This window comes from Callithrix jacchus, chromosome 5 (genome assembly GCF_049354715.1).
Source record: "Callithrix jacchus isolate 240 chromosome 5, calJac240_pri, whole genome shotgun sequence".
NCBI classification, from domain to species: Eukaryota; Metazoa; Chordata; class Mammalia; order Primates; family Cebidae; genus Callithrix; species Callithrix jacchus.
Window position 1 is genome coordinate 37296774 of NC_133506.1, and position 20403 is coordinate 37317176.

At 44.0% G+C, this 20403-nt stretch overlaps 1 long non-coding RNA gene across 2 annotated transcripts in view; it reads left to right on the forward strand.

Annotated features, from left to right (window-relative positions):
- The window catches only part of LOC118153980 (uncharacterized), a 357355-nt gene that overhangs the window by 210135 nt on the left and 126817 nt on the right, over positions 1 to 20403 (forward strand). For both annotated transcript variants that reach the window (XR_013535179.1, XR_013535180.1), the window contains exon 2: positions 2108 to 2240. This is a non-coding gene — a long non-coding RNA (uncharacterized LOC118153980). The remainder of the gene's footprint in view (positions 1 to 2107; positions 2241 to 20403) is intronic.

Genomic DNA, 20403 nt, shown 5'->3' on the forward strand with positions numbered 1-20403 from the left:
ACCTTTATTTTCCTCTCACTGAAGCAGAACAGGTGCCCTTTTCATTTCAGGGGAAATCCGAACATTTACTGTCTTATATTTCTTAAAATAGCTGAAAACATTCCTTAACTTTTAATTATTCTTTTTTAGCTTTAGGGCTGAATGCCTCTACCCCTCCTCCTCTCTCATCAGGCAGTACATTTTTTGTTTGTTTGTTTTAGATGGAGTCTCACTCTGTTCCCCAGGCTGGAGTGCAATGGCATAATCTCGGCTCACTGCAACCTCTGCTTCCTGGGTTCAAGCGAGTCTCCTGCCTCAGCCTCCAAGTAGCTGGGACTACAGGCAAGCGCCATCACACCTGGCTAATTTTTGTATTTTTAGCAGAGATGCGGTTTCGCCATCTTGACCAGGCTGGTCTCGAACTCCTGACCTCAGGTGATCTGCCTGCCTTGGCATCCCAAAGTGCTAGTATTACAAGCATGAGCCACTGGGCCCAGCCCATTTTTCATTATTGAATTGTCACTTTTGAGGATGCTCTTGTACCCTTGCCACCTTTTCCCCTCTTAGCTGTGCACTAAGAGTGAATGTCTAGGTGAGGATGGGGATGGAGTCCAGAGCACAGTTATCCTGAGTCTCACAGGAACCCCTGTTTTATTTTATGCCTTTCCTCATGCCCTTCTAGCTTCCATATAAACCTATTGTCCTTCAGAAGAACTTTGACTTTGAGACTTAGACTTTCTACTTGATGTGAGGACAGATTGGATTTTGGGAGTTAGTCCTAGAGATAATGAAGGCAAAAACCACCTGGAGGACTAAGATTAATTTTGATCAGTAATTTTATTATTTACCACCTATGTTCTTAATTTGCAAATAAAAATAGTTCTTTTCATACCTGTGCATTCATAGTTTTCACTAATGAGGCATATTGTGACGTCATGGGTATGTAGTCTGATGTGTTCTTTTTGCAAGTCGTGGTGAAGGGAGTTGTTTCCAGCTTGCCTGCTGTGTATTGGGTGCGCCTCAGAAAGAGCTCCTCTGGTCAGAAACCTTTCACATTCTCTCAGCTTCATGTTCTAATTATATCAGAATTAAGCTTTTAAAGCTCAAAAACATAATTATTACATTCCATTTCAATCACAAAGACTAAACCTGCTGATGTGATTCTTGGCCATCAGGTCCACCTGTTGCTGGCCTGTTAGAATCACCTGTGCAGCTTTGAAGACATACAGATGCCAGGGCCCCACTTCCTGGGGGCTTTGATCCATTCAATCTATGGCAGGGCCTACGAATCAGAATATTTCTAAAGCACCATGGGGCATTCTGATTCATAGTCAGGATTGAGAATCATGGAGCTGGACCATGCAGAGGGTGAGGTGGGTGAGTTGCTATTGTCCTATGCTTTTATTGCTGCTCCCCATGGGATCATTTTAATTTAACAAGACAGGAAACAAACCATGCTCAAGTTAGCATTTAGCCAGAGCCAGAGAGTACCCAGCATATTTAGTGTTGAGTGTTTAGACTACAGAGGTCAATAGACAACTGATTGAGGTAGTTTCTCATGTCAAAGCAATGTCATCTTGAGCAAGTCCCTTCCCTTCTCTGGGCCTCTGCTTCCTGATCTTTACAGCAGGAGGGTTGGATGAAACACTTTCTCTGTGTCTTGCGGTGTTGACACTCATCATGGGAAGACATCTCATTGTTTTCTGGAGGAAGCAAGTGCCATCCTGCCACCCCAGGGGAAACACAGCCGCCAGGAAGAGGAGGGAGAGGTGGTGTCTGGGGAGGTGGAGGGGCCTGACTGCAGAGTTAGCCCTAGGATGACTTCAGGATTGACATGAGGCTCTCCAAAAGGGCTCATTTCCCCTTGATGAGCCTCAAATGTCATCATGGGCAATTTATCCTTACAGGATGATAGTGCTTAGAATTCCAGAAGTAGGTGGAGTGGACATCTGGCTTTTGAAGAAGGGGACAACCATGCATGGGACCCAGTAGAACATGGAGGGTATTGAGATCTGAGAACTAAGTTTATGCTTTGCAGACAGGAACAGTGTGATACATATAAATTATTATCAACGCTATCACTGCTGTTAAATCCTCACACTGCAACATTAACTGGTTCATGTTTCAGCCCCAGCTCAGCCACTCATTGGTTGTGTGACTTCAGAGAAGCCGAGCTCCATCTCTGAGACACAGCTGCTTCATCCGCAAAGTGAGAAGGTTGACCTGCATGATCAGCTGAAGATGCTGCCTGCCTCAGTCCGGTAAGTGTGATCAGGATGTTAAAATTAATGGTTGAACAATCAATAATCGGAGGCTCACCTTTCAAAAAGAAAAGGGCCAGCTGGAAAGTGACATAAGTAAAAGAGGAAAAGAAAACTCTCTCTCAAGAGGCTGCTCTTTCACAAACAGTCAGCATGTCTGTGATACTCCGTGTAGCATATTCATACGACAGGGAAACACAGTGGATGTGCCGAAAGATGAGCAGCAAGTGGTAAGTGGAGGTGTTTGAAATGGAAAAGTCTATTTTAAAAGACGACTAATAAAGCCAGAGGAGGCAGCCCACACTGAAGCAGTCTGAGCCAGCATCCTGTTGCCAAGACTCCAGTCCCTGCCTCTGTGCCTGGGGCCCTGGGACTGTCCTTGGCACAGCATGTGAGCAAGAAGGAAGGAGCAGAGGCTAGAAGGAGGGGCTGGGTTTCTGTCTGAGGAGAGGGACCCCAGGGAAGGGACTGCCTGTGGCCTTGGCAGAGGAGACCCCTGTCCTTCCTGTGAGCCAAGCCAGCTCCAGGCATGAGTGGGGGCTGGGTACATTTCTCTAGACATATATATATACATGCACAACAAAGGGATATATATGTATACACAGACTCATAAAATGTGGCCTAACAGTTGGGTCCACCTGTTTCTTGGTCAGTGGCCCAACACTAACTGGTGCCCTTGGTCTTCAAGTAAATAATGACACTCTAAAAGCTAATCTATGCTAAGACCCTCAAGACCCTGGTAACCTCTCACTGGCCTCCTCCAGGCTAGATCTGCAGGAGGAGATGCTCAGGCAGCCTTAAGCCACAGCTTAGGAGTGACCAGGCTTCTCCAAGCTTTTCCTGGAGTCCCAGGCCCATATACCCAGTTGCCCAGTGAATGTTTCTGTTGGGATATCTGCAGACATCTGTACTCATCATGCTTCCAAATCTACTCATGACCCAATCCCTTCCAGTGCAGACCTTTCCTTGCTTCCTAGTCTCAGTGAATGACAATATCATCTTTCTAAGACAGTGTTGTGAAACTATTTACAAGATGGTGTTGTGAACCTTTAGCCCTCCCTCTCCCCGATCCTACACCTCATTTCTGGACAAGTCATATCCATCCTTATTTTGTTCATCTCTGTATTTCCAGTAGTCTTGGGCATGATTGATTCTTATCAATATTTGCTGGAAAGTTGAATGAATGAATGAATACATGAAGGTGGTACCTGGATATCATCCTCATAACAATCCAGGATTTATCGAATACATACTATCTTCCAGGCACCATTCTAAATGCTTGGCATATCTGCATTCCACACATAAGTGCTTGACATATCCAAGCCTCACCGTGACGATCCCTGCATGTGTGTTAAATGAACACAAAGCGTGCATGAGGAAATAAGGTCCTGGGGGGTTCTGAGTAGAGCTTCTGGATAGAACTTCCATAATCCCTCAAAGCCAGTGGTGTTTCCTTACCTTACAAAGCCATCTCAGAGCCAGCTCCTACTGAGCCGTGTCTGGCCCAGTACAGTGCAGTTTTTGGACCATTTCTCTCCCCTGCAGGGAAGATACAAAAACTGCCGCTTCACCGAGTCCTCTAATAGCAAGGCCTTATTTTCTCTGCCACCCTGGGGCTCTTGCTCACCATGAGCTTACTTCTGTGCAGCTCCACACAACACACTGTGAAAGGAAAATGGTAATTAGAAATAACGCTCGAGCAGGGGAACTTGCTTGGAAAAATGCTTTAGTTAAACGAAGCAGTAAAGTTTCCTTTAAATTGTTAGACACACACACACATCTAGCTGTTCTCCTTTTGAAAGGAGATGAGAGGACACACAAGGTGTATTATGCATCTGTAGGCACCGCCTCTTTAGGACTTGATGTAAGGCCAGTCCCCTAGGGATCCTGCTGAAGTGGCCAATGGGATTGACTGTTTACATCTCAGTAGCCCAGGACCAAAAGCCCAACCAGATGGAATGTAGCAGGACTACATCAATAGCAGGGTCTCTGTGTATCCAAAACAGCTGCACAGGGAGAGGATTGTGGAGACACAGGATGGTAGTCCCTACAAGCACATCCCAGCTCCTGCTTGCTTTTTCCATAGCATTTATTATCACCCAACGCTGTGTTTTTGCTTATTACCTTATCCTCAACCAGACTGGGAAGCCCACGGAGATAAGGATTTTGTTGGTCAAGTTCACCTTTGTATGCATGCCATGCACAGAGCAGGGCACATAATTGGCTTTTTTAGAATATTTCATGAGTGAAGATTCTTTGATTGCCACTCGCAGAATCTCGGTGTCCCAAATGTTGCCTGGTCCATCATAAGCTTCTAGAACACAGGCTGTGACAGAGTGGGGTCTTTGTATCTAGCATTCCAGTAGCTTCTCTTGAGTGAGGGTCAGCATGTTTTTCCTATAAAGGGACAGAAAAAAAACATCTTCAGCTTTGAGGGCCAGGTGGTCTCAGCCATAACTACTCAACTCTGCTGTTGTAGCATGAAAACAGACAGTATAGAAACAAGTGGGCATGGCAATGTTTCAATACAACTTTATTTACAAAAACAGGCAGCAGGCCAGATTTGAAGTAGTTTTCTGATTTCTGCTCTAGAATATAAACTCCATAAAAGAAGGGATTTAAAAAAACTGTGACTCCATAACCAGCACCTAGAACAGTGCCTAGTACACAAGAAGCATGCAAGTTGAATGAATAAATGAGGGGCTAAATGTGGTTTTAGATGGCAGCTTGCTGTGTGTCAGGGTCATTATGTGTGGTGATATGTTGGCTTAATGAGCAAAAGACGCTCTCTGGGAGCAGATACTGGAAGCCTCCTGTGTTCTGGGCTGGTTGGATGACACCTGGAATGTCATTCCCAAAGCTAGGGGTCTGGAGTGTGTGAAGAGGACAGGGCCTGAGTAGGGTCAGGGACAAGTGACCCTGTGACATGGAGAATGGTGGAAGGAAATGGAGAGACTGAGCTTGGAGAAGAGAAGAGTCAGGAAAAACATAGTTTATATATTTCAGGACTTTCATATGGTAGAGCAATGAGATATTTTTAAGAAGTAAGAGGGCTATTTTTAGAACTTTCTATAAGTTAGGTAGTCCTGGCCAATAGGAACAGCTTGGTGACAGTGAGCTGTCACTCTACTGGGAGCATTGTAACAGACATGGGGATGCTGTGGAAGGGATTCAAATAGTGGAAGGGGGAAGGATTAGATAGTGCTGGGCCCCTTTTGACCCCAAGAGCCATTCTCACATTGCTGTCTGCAGTCCTGTTTCCCAAGTAACAGATGGTGACTGCCCTCCAGACAAAACCAGACTCCCCTGCCTTGTATAGGAGTCCCCTTAGGGTTGTCCCTGGCCTTCTGCCTCAGTTGCCCTGTTCCCATCTCCTGTTATCTGTTCCACGAGCAACAAACACCATTTGGCATTTCTCAATTCCCTCTGTTTTTCCTCTCCTGGCCTTTACACATACAATGTTGTATTAGTTTAGGTTTCTCCAAAATGAGAACTGAGGCAAAGATCCAAGTGGGTGTAGTTTAAGAGTTGATCCTAGGAAGCAAGGAGAGGGAGCACGAAACTGGGAAGGAAAGGCAGCTAGTAAAATCGGAATTAGCAAACTCACCTTTGCTCATGCTGTGCCGGCTGGAGCTTAACCCACTGGGGAGTGTCTGGGAGCCAGTGTATATCACATCACAGAGTCATCCTCCCCTGAATAGTGGGAGCACTGGAGTATTTGTACACTAACTACCATCAGTTGTTAGTTGACAAGGTGCAGTCGTTAGTTGACAAGGGAGGAGGGTTGAGTGTTGATTTTCTAGCACTTCAGGTCTACTACTTAGATGGGTAAAAGTGAGCTTTGGAAATAGGAGAAAGCCCCAAGGCAAAGAGCTGCAGGTGTGGCAGTTGGAGGTCCAGCACTGATGTGATTGAGGGTGAGGGGCCAAGGGTAGGGCACACAGCACGTGTGCTGAAAGCTCCCTTCTGCTTGGAACTCCCACCCCACTCTTCTGTTTTGATTTTGATTCCACTTAATGGCCATATTGGCTGCTATGTAGGAATAGAGAGCTCCTGGTTCAAGAGTTGTGATGCATAAAGCATTGATTCACTCCTGCTCAAGGTCACACGTGAGTTAGGTTAGGCAGTTCTCATTGCTGGTCCTGGGAAATACATCAGGTTCACTTATTTGGGCAAAGGCAGGTTGTATGTGCTGTGATGGACATATGTCTTGATAATACAAGACAGCATCAACACAGGCCTCACTGACCATTGCACCACCTGGTCCCAGCCATTGCCGCTGTAAAACATACCTGCTACCTACTCAGGAATGATTCATTTGGGATCTTAGTGGGAGACAGTTCCAACCTCCTTTAGACATGATTCCAGCTGCCAGTCCTCATAGGGTCCAGATCACTACGGCTGGTTTAGCTCCCAAGCCTTTGTCTTCTTCCTTTCCTCTCTACTGGCTCCCAGCATGCCTTGTGGCTGATTGGCAGAATATAGAGACAAGGAAGAGAGACGTTCCACCCTTTCCATGTGCATCCTTTATTCATTCACTCATGCTATAAATACTGAGTGCCTACTGTGAACCAGGCACTGGCCCTGACCTCACGGAGTTCATAGTCTGGAGGAGAGGGTAGACATTTAATCAAATAACCACACCCATATGTAATTACAAACTCTTATAACGTTGGTTGGAAGATCTGCAGAATGCTTGCTTCTTGACATTTGGGGAAGACTTCCTAGGCCTTTGCAAATTCTTCTGTGCGGCTTCAGGGTAGAAAGCAGCATATCAGGTAGAAACCAAAGAAGCTGGGTGAGTGTGCTGATCTTGTGGTGGCTTGGTAATTATAGCTGGTGCATTGTTAACAAGCAAACACTCTGTCTCTGCCTCCTAGTTATGAACTGGTGCTTGGGCTGAGTGCTGTAAAGCTTGAACCATCATCTCGGAATTGTTCACTTTGTCTTCTTGTTTAATGAAATGTTTTAGGAAGTACAGACCTGTTCCTCTCCTGGCCTTTACACATACAATGTTGTATTAGTTTAGGTTTCTCCAAAATGAGAACTGAGGCAAAGATCCAAGTGGGTGTAGTTTAAGAGTTGATCCTAGAAAGCATGGAGAGGGAGCAGGAAACTAGGAAGGAAAGGCAGCTAGTAAAATCTGAATGAGCAGGGACACACAGTTATTTTGGAAATCAAGAGAGCCCAGCAGATCTTAGGGAGATGCTGGCTGGGAATGATAATACTGACATGACTGATGGGCAGGTAGAGCTCCCACTCAGCTTAAGAATGGGTGAGGACAGCCAGAGGGCTAAGGAAGAAGGAAGGACCTGCTGTTTGCCCTCTCCTAGGAAGCCCAGCTGAAAACCTGGAGGACAGAGCTGCTCCACTTGTTTCCCAATATCATCTGGTGTTTTCTTTCTTTCTTGCTGTATGAATTGTTTTCTAGTTCTCAAGAGCATAATGCAATGTCAACCACTTGGACTAGAGCTTTGTCCTTGGGAGGGAGTTTTCACATGAACAAGAGGGAGCACAAAGCCAGGAAAAACAGCGTTGACGCTTTAGGTCCATTATACCCCAGGGAAAACTCCCACAGCAAGGTCACCAGAGGCAGGCTCTACACACAATGATTACTGGGCAGAATTCTGCCCTTGGATAGATAGAGAATTATCTTGACAAATGCAGAGGCCATTTGGATCCATTTTCAGACTATAAACTTTGGCTTGAGAGAAGTAGAATTAAAACACTCAGTGTCATTTGAAAAGTGACTATTTCATGGGTTTACACTCAACCATGTGACCCTGGATTTAAGGCAGCAGTGACATCTCTGAGCCTGAGATTTCTTATATGTAGATAGTATTCATTCAACAAACCTTTGTGGTGGGATATAATGATTGGGGATGTGGGAAACTGTAGTTTTAAGGCCAGGCACAGGCCTAGGGATGGGACAAAAGAGAGATGCATGGGGCTCTATTCCTTAGTGAAACACAGAAAAGATGGTGAAAGAAATCTCTGCTTCGAGTAGGTCAAACATCCTGCACCTCATGAAGTATAGGTTTGAAAATGGCTACTACCTAAGAGTGTCACCACCAAGAACTGTTTAATTACTGACTTTTGGGCAGCAATGGGGAGGGGAGGGAGAAGACAACTCACATTTCCTGAGTGCCTGCTGGATGCCAGGAGGCACCTTATAAACATGCTTCTTTCATATTGAGTCTCCATCTACCCAGTGGGGAAGGTGTTATGGTTCTCATTTTACGGATAAGAAAATGGAAGCTGTAAGAAGTAAGTCAACATCTTTGAAGTCAACACAACTAGTAGACAGCAGAACTGAGATTCAAACCCAGATTTAACTGCTTCTAAAATCCTCACATTTTTTTCCATCAAGGAGATATCTAAGCTTCTATCTAGACCTCCATCCCCACAGATCCCCGGGTTGGGTCGGGTTGGGGGGATGAGATAGGACAGGCATAGATGAGTGCATATGTGCATCTTGCCACCATGTAGGTAGTTCTGGCTCCTCCTCCATCCCCCTCTGGACAATCTCGGCCAGATTTATGACAACTTCTGCATGCAGGTGACCTCCAAATTTCAGTCTTTAGCACAGAGCTCTCTGCTGAGTGCCAAGCCCAAATATCCAAATGACTATTGAACATCTACAATTAGATGACCTATGGGTGCTCCAAAACCCAGAGTGTTCATGAATGTCCATGCATACCCAAATTGATTACAGGCTTCCTCTCCTACTTACCTACTCCTTCTTCATTATGCTCTGACTCAGTGGATAAACCTGCTCGAGCTGGTGCTGTCTACAGCTCTGTGGTCAATAGGCTCAAGATCTTTGCTGTAATTTTTCAGTTGTGTCCTTCAACGGATCCTTTCTGCCCCCTTCCCTAGTTGGAGCACAGACCATCTCATGGAAGGACTATTGAAGTATCCTTTCCCTTAGAGGCTCTCTCTGTTCTCCAGCTCATACTTTCACCTACTGTCTTGGTGGAAGACGTAGGACCGTATTAGGTGGACATGGGGAGATGGCAATGTCGGCTAGATCCTGATTACTGAAAGAGTGGTCCACGAACTAGCAGCGCCGGCAACACTTGGGAACTTGTTAGAAATGCAGAATCTCAGACTCCACCCCAGACCTAAGGAATCAGGCTCTGCATTTTAATGGGCTGTCTAGGTGCTTCATGTGCCATAGTAACATTTGAGAAGCACCAAGATAAAGTGAACAGCAGGAGCAAACTGTAAAGGTCAAAAAGAATTGAGCATTTTCAGTGAAATATGAAGAGAATTATTTGACCAGAGGGGAGGGGAAAGAAAACAAAAACTTGACGGCTGGAACTCTGTGCAAGACCCAGACTTTACTCTGTGCATGTTAATTCCACAAAGCCACCCTAGGAGGTGTTGTAATCCCTGAGAAACTGGAAGCGTTTGGAGGGACGGTCATTATTATATTCATTCAAAGATCAGGGAACCGAGGCAAGCAGGTGGTAACTCATTGGTTCAAGTTTCCATAGATAGTGAGTAGTAGGGTCAGGATCTGACACAGGCTTCTAATCTCCAGTACTCCAGCTGCCTCATTTTAACAGATATAGCCTATTCCCCATCACCAAGCTTTACTGAGGTGTGGTTTTCCAACTTAAGTGTGCATTAGGATTACCGGGAGGGTTGGTTAAAACAGATGGCTGCGCCCCACCCTCAGGGTTTCTGATTCAACAAGTCTGGAGAATTTCCATTTATAACAAGTTCTCAGATGATGGTGATGCTGCTGGTCTGGAGGCCACATCTTGAGAATCTAACCTGTGAGACTGACATCATCTGCAGGTAAGGTTGTTGGAAGAATAACTACTTATCACCTTGTATATTCAAAGACTTCCAGGACTAGAAGAGAGGCCAATACAAGCCCATTAACAGCTCTGGCCTTGTAGCATATAGTCTTAAGTTGGGAGGTCATTGAGGAGCCTCCTATTCTAATTTCATTTAAAAGATGGGGAAATGTAGGCCTGGAGAGCAAAAGTGAGCTGCCTGGAGTTCCATAGCAATGTAAGAGGATAGCCAGCTGGAGAACCCCCTATCCTGACACCAGCGCTAGTCACTGGCTCTTCCATCAGTTACTGTGGAATCCCCTGGGATTTTGGCTCCCCAAATATTCACCAACGAGCATCGCTCAGGACTTCAGACTCTTTTCACGGCCATGCATGTGGGCTTGACAGACCATAGCTACAAGAGCAAACAATTATGATGTACTTAGTCCGTGCTGGTCACTGTTCAGTGATGTGCCTTGGATTGACCCACCTGATCCTTGCTGCTATGCTGTGGGTTCTCCTTTGCTGTGCTCTGAGATGGATGCAGAGGTCAGCTATGATCCCTGCCCTATGGGAAGTTCAAACACTAGAGGGGAAGACAGGCAAGCTCACGGAAATCTTAATATAATTAAATAATAACAATAGACTGCACACAGTGGCTCATGCCTGTAATCCCAGCAGGTTGAGAAGCTGAGGTAGGAGGATTGCTTGAGGCCAGGAGTTTAAGACAGTCTGGGCAAGATAGTGAGATCCTGTCTCTATAAAATAATAGTAATATTATCAAAACAACAGTAATGCTTTGGTGAGGGTTTGCTACTTGTCAAATCTTCATTTGGATTAATTGATTTGATATTTCGTAGGCAACTATGAAGTAAAGAAGTATCATTACCATTTTTACAGATGGGGAAACTCAAGCTTACAGAGTGGATGTGACTTGCAAATGCAGGAGGTTTCAAAGGAGCTGAGTGCAGGTCTCTCTGATGCCAGAACTCATACTTTTAACCCTCTTGTTTCACCACATGTATGTGAATGTATGTGTCCACACTGCACACGGGGGAGCATCACCCTTGGCTTATGAAAAAGATGAAGGCAAAGGGCAGGAAAGGTGTTCATGCAGGCAGAGAATGTGATTTTCAAGCACATTGCTATAAGAAAAGCCAAGTCCAGCCATCAGTGGGTCACACTCTGATGCACTAATTATAAGTTAACTCTTAGCTGTTCATTAAAGCTAGGTCTTTTTCTATAACTTTATTTCCTTGCAAGCAGCTTTGACAATGCTGCTTTTAAAAATATTCTGTAATTCAGAGCCTTACACTTAACTAATTTACCCCCTGCATCTCTTCATGACATCACAGGCACCCCTTGGTCTTCTCATCTTTCCCTGTGATCCCTGAGTGGGGTTATCCCTATCCTCAGTCAGTGAACATATTTAGCTGAATCCTAAATCCCAAGGATTAAAGGCAATTAAATGAGATAATGCATATGGCGTTGCTTTAAAACCATAAAGGGCTGCACAGATGCGAAGGGTTATTATTATGAGCCTTCCCTGTTAATGAGTATTAATGAGCTAGAGCTGCAGATTCCTAATGTTACAAAGCCCTAATATTAACCATATGGAAGCCTAATATTCAAAGAGAATTAGAATTAACTGGAAGAAGAGGCTGCAAAAAATTTTGAATTCAATTCCCTCTCCTAATTCGTGGTATCTTGACCGCAATCTGCATGAAGCTAAATGGTTATATGATTACATAATGGTTTGTCTTTGTTCTTAGCTAATTGTGTTAGGATACCTGCCCCCACATTATTCCACATTTTCATGGTTCTCTTAATAGGGACCTCAATTTTTTTTTTCTGTGAGTGAAGTAACATGTCTAATTTGAGCTTTAGGATATATGGATACTGGAATTGAGAGGGCACATCAGAATCCAAAATATTTCAAGTTCCTTGAAGTCAAGAAGTGATTGGAAAATCTGCTGCCAGGGTGACTTCACTGAGCTGTGACTTGAGATATTCCATGTCAAGTTCTTGCACAAAACTCGGCACACAAAAAAATGTAACATTGTCTGTTGGAAATAAATGCTCGATGCTGCAAAGAAAAATAGCACTGAGACAAAGGATCTTTCAGCATCGCAGTTTTTACTTCCCAGACTGCAGGGAGGGTACCCTCATTAGCCATCTTGCTACAAGAGTACAATGAATAAAGGAAAACAGACACATTTAGCCCTTACACATTTGGGGTCATCCTTACTGCTGTGTCTGATATCTGTTGGCTGGAGCCAGACCTCGCAATCTAAACTAAAACTTGATTGTCTAACAACTTAAAACTTTTCTAAACAGGTAAAAGCAGTGGAGTGCTGGGACATGCCTGGGAGCAAGTCCAGCACAGATATCTTGGTTAAAGTACAAGGATGTAGAATGTACTACGTGCCTGTAAGCATGGCATGCCTAACAGGTACTACATAGGATAGGGCTTAACAAAGAGTTATTAGCTCACTTTTGATTTATTCTGTAACAACAAAGGAAACTTTAAAGAAGAACTTTTCTGCTTCCCACAGTCCTTAGCATTTATGAGTCTCTGACAGATACATAGACAGGGTTTTATCTCACAAAACCTTGAAGGGCAGGGAACACATTTAGTATTATTTTCTAGACTGTGGGGAGCCACTGAAGAGTCTTGGAGTGGGGATGTTGAACACAGTTTTGTGTTTTGGGGCTTTTAACTTTAGCAGCTGGTATAGGAAGGAGTATAATAACTAGTGTCAGGAAATCAGGTAGAAGACTGTTTTAAAAAATCTGAGAGAGTTGACAGGAGACTGAACTGGGCAAGGCCAGTGGGCCTTACACAGAAGAGATTTTTTAATAATGAGCATAGATAGAACTTGGTGGGCCAGGTGCAGTGGCTCACGCCTGTAATCCCCACACTTTGGGAGGCCGAGGCAGGCGGATCATGAGGTCAGGAGATCAAGAGCAGCCTGACCAACATAGTAAAACACCGTGTCTACTAAAACTATAAAAAATTAGCTGGGTGTGATGGTGGGCACCTGTAATTTCAGCTACGCTTGAACCCAGGAGGTGGAGGTTGCAGTGACAAGACTGTGCCAGTGCACTCCAGCCTAGGTGACAGTACAAGACTCTGTCTCAGAAAAAAAAAAAAAAAAAACAACTTGGTGATTGATCAGCTGTGGGGTATCACAATGAGTGAGGACTCAAGAAGTCTAGGCAATCCTTAGGTTTAGGTTACTGGGTGAAGGGAGCCAACTAGGATGAATATAGGAGGAAGAGCTGCTTTGGGGGTGAAAGGCTGAGTTATACATAGAGAGCCAGAGCTTCATTCTAGTGGTTGGCTTGACTATTTAGTTCCAGGCCTATTTGGAAACAGAACATGTGAAGTAAAATGAAATTATAAAATCAGAAGTATCTCGAGTGATCTCTTAATCCAGCCCCTTTATTTTACAATTGAGGAAACTGAGGCTCAGAGAGGGGAAGTGACTTTTTGATAGCCGCATACCCTTTATCAAGGAACCAGGACTGGATTCTGAGCCTCTCACAACCTCAGACCAGAGCTTCTTCCTATTCCACCCAAAATGTAAAGACAGAATCTGCTTCAAACTGCATTGTTTTCCAGAAAGAAGAGAAACTTTGCCAAACTCTGGGGGAATTTTTCAAGCTTTGAATAGACCTTGTTTCCTTTTAAATGAGTCCTAGTTTGTAGATGTATCAGTGCCTGAACATAGACACCCACAGAAGCAGCTACACCAATGGTGGAGGGAGGGGGTGTAGAGCAGAGAGCGTGGGTGCCTTGGGAGAGGGAAAGGGAGGTGAGAATGTGGGAAAATTGTGCTCTGGATTCCCTGAGAAATGGTGTGAAGAGGGCAGCACTAATGGATAGGGAACAAGGCAGGTTAGAGGCACTGGGGCTGGGGGCGCTGAGGGAAGGGGACCAGGCATGCCATGAAGGCCAAGACCTAGGGGCCAGACCCAGTCAGGAGAAAAGAAAGGCTTTTGCTTGAAGAGCTCAAAATATCTGTTCTGAGATGCCATAGGGTGTGTGCCTAACTTTGAAACCCCTATGGGTTGCCTGCCCCTACACCAGTCTGTATACCATTGGGGACCTCTCTACCAGATGGACCCTAATCCTTTGGGAATAGCCATATAGCCAATTGATACTTTGCTAATTGCTCTTTTATTAAAGCCATATTTCTGCCAAGCAGCTCTTCCTCCTATATTCATCCTGGTTGGCTCCCTTCACCCAATAACCTAAACTTAAGGATTACCTAGACTTTGAGTCCTGTCTGTTATACCCATGGCTGATGAATCACTAACTTTGTGTTTGTTGATTTGTTTGATTTTTTGAGACAGAGTCTTGCACTGTCGCCCAGGCTGGAATACAGTGGTACAGTCGTGGCTCACTGCAACCTCTGCCTCCCAGGTTCAAGTGATTCTCCTGCCTCAGCCTCCCGAGTAGCTGAGTTGACAGCTACTCACAACTTCACAAGCTCTTCAATCACCCGTCTCTGGGGGAGTCCACGCCACAACCCTCCCATGCCAACATCTGCTTAAATGTCTCCAGTGACAAGGGAACATGCTCCCAAGGTCTGTCCCCTTTGACCTCTAGGAGGTAAAAATCCATTCTCCCACTGATGAGTGGAAAGATATTCCTGAGAATGAGCAGAAATCTCTCTTTACAACGTTTCTCTGTGGCTCTTAGTTTTTGTTCTTTTTCCCCTGACATTTACATCTGCATAACTGGGCAGATTACATGTTTCTACAAGTCAACAACAACAGTTTGGGACAGAATAAATCCAAGAACAGAGCTCAAGCCCCACTGTACACACTATCAGGGCTGGCTACAGAATTTGCCAAGCACATTCTGCAAAATTTGTAAAATGAAGATGGGGCCTGATTGGAAAGGCTAGGGAATGACTCCATGTCCCCCTTTGATGGCCTGCTGTTCCAACCTATGATGGACAGGCAACCCCCCTCAGGAACTGCAATGTTCTTACCCAGGATGGGTATGAGGATAGGGGGCAAGAGAGAGATCCACCCCACCAAGTTTCTTGCTCAGTGTGCCAAGGAGCTGTCAGCTCAGGGAGGCAACAGTTACTGCCTTGTTCTGCCCTCAGATGCCATGGGTGTGTGCCTACTTTGATACCCCCACAGGTTGCCTGGCCCTACACCAGCCTGTATACCATTAGAAACCTCTCTACCAAGTGGTCCCTTATCCTTTGGGAATAGACATATAGCCAATTTAGACTCTGCTGATTGCTCTTTTATTAAAGCCGTATGTCTGTATGTTATCCATCTAACCTATATAAACATGTATCTCCATATAGATTTGTATAGATTACCTGTTTTCTCCAGCCAGGAGAGATGCTCCATTTTGTGCAGCATGGACACACACATCCACATGCAGGTGGCATGATGTAATGAGAGGGTTAAAAGTAGCAGCTCTGGAGTCAGAAAGACCTGTACTCAGCTCCTTTGAAAACCTTTGCATTTGTAAATCACCAGCTCTCTAAGCTTGTGTTTTCTCATTTGTAAAAATGGTAATGGCCTGGTGTGGTGGCTCACATCTGTAATTCCAGCATTTTGAAAGGCTGAGGTGAGTGGATCACTTGAGGTCAGGAGTTCAAGACCAGCCTGACCAACATGGTGAACCCCGTCTCTACTAAAAATACAAAAAAATTATCCAGGCATGGTGGCAGATGCCTTATAATCCTAGCTACTTGGGAGGCTGGGGCAGGAGAATCACTTGAACCCGGGAGGCGGAGGTTACAGTGAGCCAAGATGGTGCCATTGCACTCCAGCCTGGGCAACTGTCTGAAAAACAAAAATTAATAACACTTCCCTCCCAAAGTGCTGGGATTACAGGCTTGAGCCACCGTGCCCGGCCAGGAAATAAGTTTTCTATGAGAAGAAAAAATGACCACCCCCCTCTACCCTCTTTTTCCTCCTTGCCTCACTTTTATCTAAGTCCAGCTAATAAATGACTTTTAAATTTTTTAAAATTACTTATCTCTTTAATGCTTTATTATTTTTCCCTGGTGCTGAGGTTAGGGTAGAAGTGAATTCTAGATTCTGAAGCTGTTACCATAAGCCAATCATTGTACTATCCCCATCACATTTGTTGGCTGACTCCCTACATTACTGGCCTTGAATAACCACTGAGGGAGGGGCAGGGGTATTTCACAGGGGTGATAAAGTAGGACCTGTTTAACGGTGGAAATTCAGGTTGCATGCTGCTCAGCCAGAATCAGCTTAAACTCTGACCCTTGCTCTGGCTATGCCCTGGGTAGGTAAATGGATCCAAATTTATCAATGGTTCTGAAACAAAGGGAAAACCTCACACACTATGGGAGGCCAGCACTGACCACCAGATGAACAGGAACCCTTGATGCATATGCTCTCATAATATATCCTTCTGTGTGAAATACAACAAATTTCTCCCAAGGTAGAAATTGTTACATTCATTTTTTGGCAAGTACAAGAGGCGATCATCCCACAGTCTGGGAAAGGGGATATGTCTTTTGCATTGTAATGCAAATGAACCCCTCAAGTGATTTGGGGTGTTCTTCCTGCTGCCCCATTAATGGGGATATCTGGTTCTAGACCCAGCCCCTCCTAATTTGATTTCCATTTGCCTGTTGAACTTGGAACTCCTGTTCTGGAATTGCCAGAATATCCTGAATCCTTCCCAAACGTCCTCTTGAGGAGGAAGCATTAGTAGAGCTCCCTAGAGAGCCATGAGTCCTTCTTTCCCTAAGATCTTGACACAAGAGAGTCTGGTTGACTGTCAGCCAGCATCACACTGGTTACCTTCTGGAACCTGTGTGGGAAAGAGCAGCTCAGTGCTTTAAAGGAGTCTTTGGGATGAAACATGTTTCCATGATAATTAACGCCAATTAAGAACACAGGCCTTCTTGTCTTCCAAATTTGAAACCCACATTAGCTAGTTAATTCTAATTAGAGGCTGACAGTTCCATGTGGAAGCGGGAGCATGTAATAGGCACATTGTTTTGTGTGTATCTTGACAAATTAATTAATGAAGATAGTTTGGGCGACTTCTTTCCAGGCCATGGGCCAGCTAGGTGCTAGAACATACCTTTTCTTGGAAAAAGGTTCTGGTTTTGGGGAAGCTTGCATGGTGGCCCTAGAGGAAGCCCATCAATGCCTTTATGTATTCCAGAAACAAACAGTGAACACCAACATTGGCTAAGAATTGGTCTAAGTGCTGAAGGAGAAACTATTTTCACTAAATGGAATACCAAAGTCTAGTTGAGAGGCAAAAATAAACTGAGAGGATCCAGTGGCATCTTAACCAAAGCAATAAGATAAGAAAACTTTAAAAGAAGATACAAATATTAGAAAGGAAGATCCAAAATGCCATGGTTTGTATGTTTCCATTTATATGACATCTTGGAAAAGGCAAAAGTATAGTAATGGAGAACAGATCAGGGCTTGCCAGGATTTGGGGATGGGAAGAGGCATTGACTAAAACAGGGCAGCACAGAGGAATTGTTTGGAATTGTTCTGCATCCTTATTGTGGTGGTGATTATACAAATCTGTGATTGTGTTGAAACTTATAGAACCAGATGCCAATTTTCCTGCATGTTATTTTAAAAAATGAAAGAGGAAAAAGTGGATTATAGCTATATGTTTGTACAAACATCTATGCAGCTCAGTGTTGAATAAAAACCCACAAATTTATTTTATATTGTTTGGATTTTCAGACAGTTTTGAAAAACATGTCTTTAAAAAGTAATCTTTAGCTAAGTTTGTATACATATGTATTTTTATAACATGAAGATTTTTTGCATTAATGCATAAACTAGTTGAAATAAACAAGGAAAGAATTGTAAACTTTAACTCATATAAAAATGCATTAACATAAAAGTGCTAAATTTGGGTTTATGGGAGATGTGGAGAGAATCCTCATGGCATTTGAGACTCTAATTCTACTTTTTCCTGAGCTCCTGGGTTTAGTGAGGTGCTTCCGTATCCTCATGATAAATTTGCCATCCTCGTTTAACCTAAAAGATATCGTGATTTATAGGTGAGATGTCTGTCTATATGGAAAATCCAAAAGACCCAGCTAAAAGTGGTTGATGCTAATGAGTGCTCAGTAAGGCAGTGGGATGTAAGATGAACATGAAGAAAAGTAGCATTTTTATTGATGAGAAACGTGTAATTAGAAAAAAAGTATAAAATGACCCCATTTATAATAGCACTAACAACAATATAAAACTCTTGCTAATTAATTAGAAATAATCCAGATTTATATGAAAACAAATACAAAACTTTACTGAAAGCCATAAAGAATGGCTGGAATCAATGAAGGGACATATCGTGGTCCTGGATCGGATGAGTCAGTCAAAAGCATAAAGATGCCAGTCCTTCCCAGATTTATAAATAAGCTCAAAGCAATCTCAGTGAAAATTTGCATGAGCAAAAGCATGGGGACGTGAAAGATGATTCCTCAGAACGTAAGCAATCTAGGTGGACTGACTGAAGCATCGGTGGTGAGAGTGTGAGGTGTTCTCTTGGGACCAGATTAAGAAGAGCCTTGGTTGCTAAACTGAGGACCATGCCCTTTATCTGACAGTGTTTAAGAAGCTCTTGAAGATTTCGGTTCAGGCTCTAATAAGATCAGAACTGCATGTGAGAAATAGATTTTAGCTGATGTGTAGGATTGATGGAAAAGGTGATGCCCAAGGCAAGGACCCTGACCAGGAGGCTGCTAACTGGAATGGTCTGAAATGACTGCCATGCTGCCTGATCCAAAGGAGTTTCCCAGTGAATGTTAGTACTCTCCCCTCCCCTACACCCCACTCCTCTTCTCTTCCTTTCTCTTCCCTTCCCTTCCCTCCTCCTCTGAAGCAAAGCCCACAGGAGAAATGAACTAGTACAGTTGTTCTGAGAGAGGGTGAGATATTTTCTGCAAATCTGAGGTCACTGGGGAGGGTTATCTTAAGGAAGATGCCAAGGTTTGGAATCTGGGATCCTGGGTAGATAATGATAAGTGCTACTTTTAATATTTATTCATTCATTCATTCATTCATTCATTCATTCATTCATTCATTCATTCAGAGTCTCACTCTGTCACCCAGGCCTCAAAGTACAACCTTGGCTAACCGCAACCTCTGCCTTCTGGGTTCAAGCGATTCTCCTGCCTCAGCCTCCCCAGTAGCTAGGATTACAGGCACGCACCATCATGCCAGGCTAATTTTTGTATTTTTAGTACATACAGGGTTTCACCATGTTGATCAGACTGGTCTTGAACTCCTGACATCAAGTGATCCACTTGCCTCAGCCTCCCAAAGTGCTGGGATTACAGGTGCAAGCTACCACACCCGGCCTAAATGCTACTTTTTATTGAGTATTCACTATCCGTGAGACAGGAACTAGCACTATCCCATTTATTTTTATTTTTCATTTTTTTAAAGAGGAGACACAGAAGTTAAGTGTTCACGAAGCTGAAGCACTTACATCACTGGTTACATCACTGGTCACATCACTGACATCCCAGCACCTGGTACAGAGAGTTCAGCAAATGTTTGCTGTTCACCAGATGTTGCTTCTCTGGGAATTTCCTTGCTGTGGGTTTGGCTGATGCCTTATCTTTATCAATAAATCCTTTATCCTTTCATAAATAAGTCACCATTTCTCAAGGAGGGTAAGAGAAGCGTCGAGCAGGAGGGGCGGGGAGATAGGAGCAGTAAGGAAGGCGCTGAGTAATGGAACTTGAAGTGTTTCTATAAATTAGGAACCACCCAGCTTACCACTGACCTAGGCATCTTTATCAATTTCTTCCTCCACGCTCTGCCAGCCTAGCACAATAAAGCTTCCTGTCCATTTCAGGCTTAATCACACAGAACGTAAATCCCTCTGCAGAGGGGCAGCTGCGAGGGATGGGGCAGGATCCACAGGGTTGTTCATTTTCATCTTCTGGCATGTAATGAAATCAAGAATGTACGCCTGCTCACCAGGGCTGCTTTGTTCCAAATTGTTAAGTAAGCATCCCTGCTTTAGCCTCATTAGACTCCTGAGGCCACTGATGAAGGCGGATGGAAACCAGCATTTATTGAATGATTCTGGTGTGCTAGATACTTTCTACATGATTCACGCCTCTAAAAAGCCCTGTGACATCAGCACTATTATCCTCATTTTACAGCTAAGGAGACTGAGCTCAGAAAGCTCAGTGGCCCAAGATCACAGATAAAATGAATAGGGGATCATGAAGTGACAAATCTATGCAATTTCAAATCCTATACCCCAAGACTTTTTTTTTATTTGTAGTTATTAGTTATAACATACGATTTTTGAGGGATTTCTGAGAACAGTTTGAGGGAATTGAAGGCTATTCCTTTTCGTAATT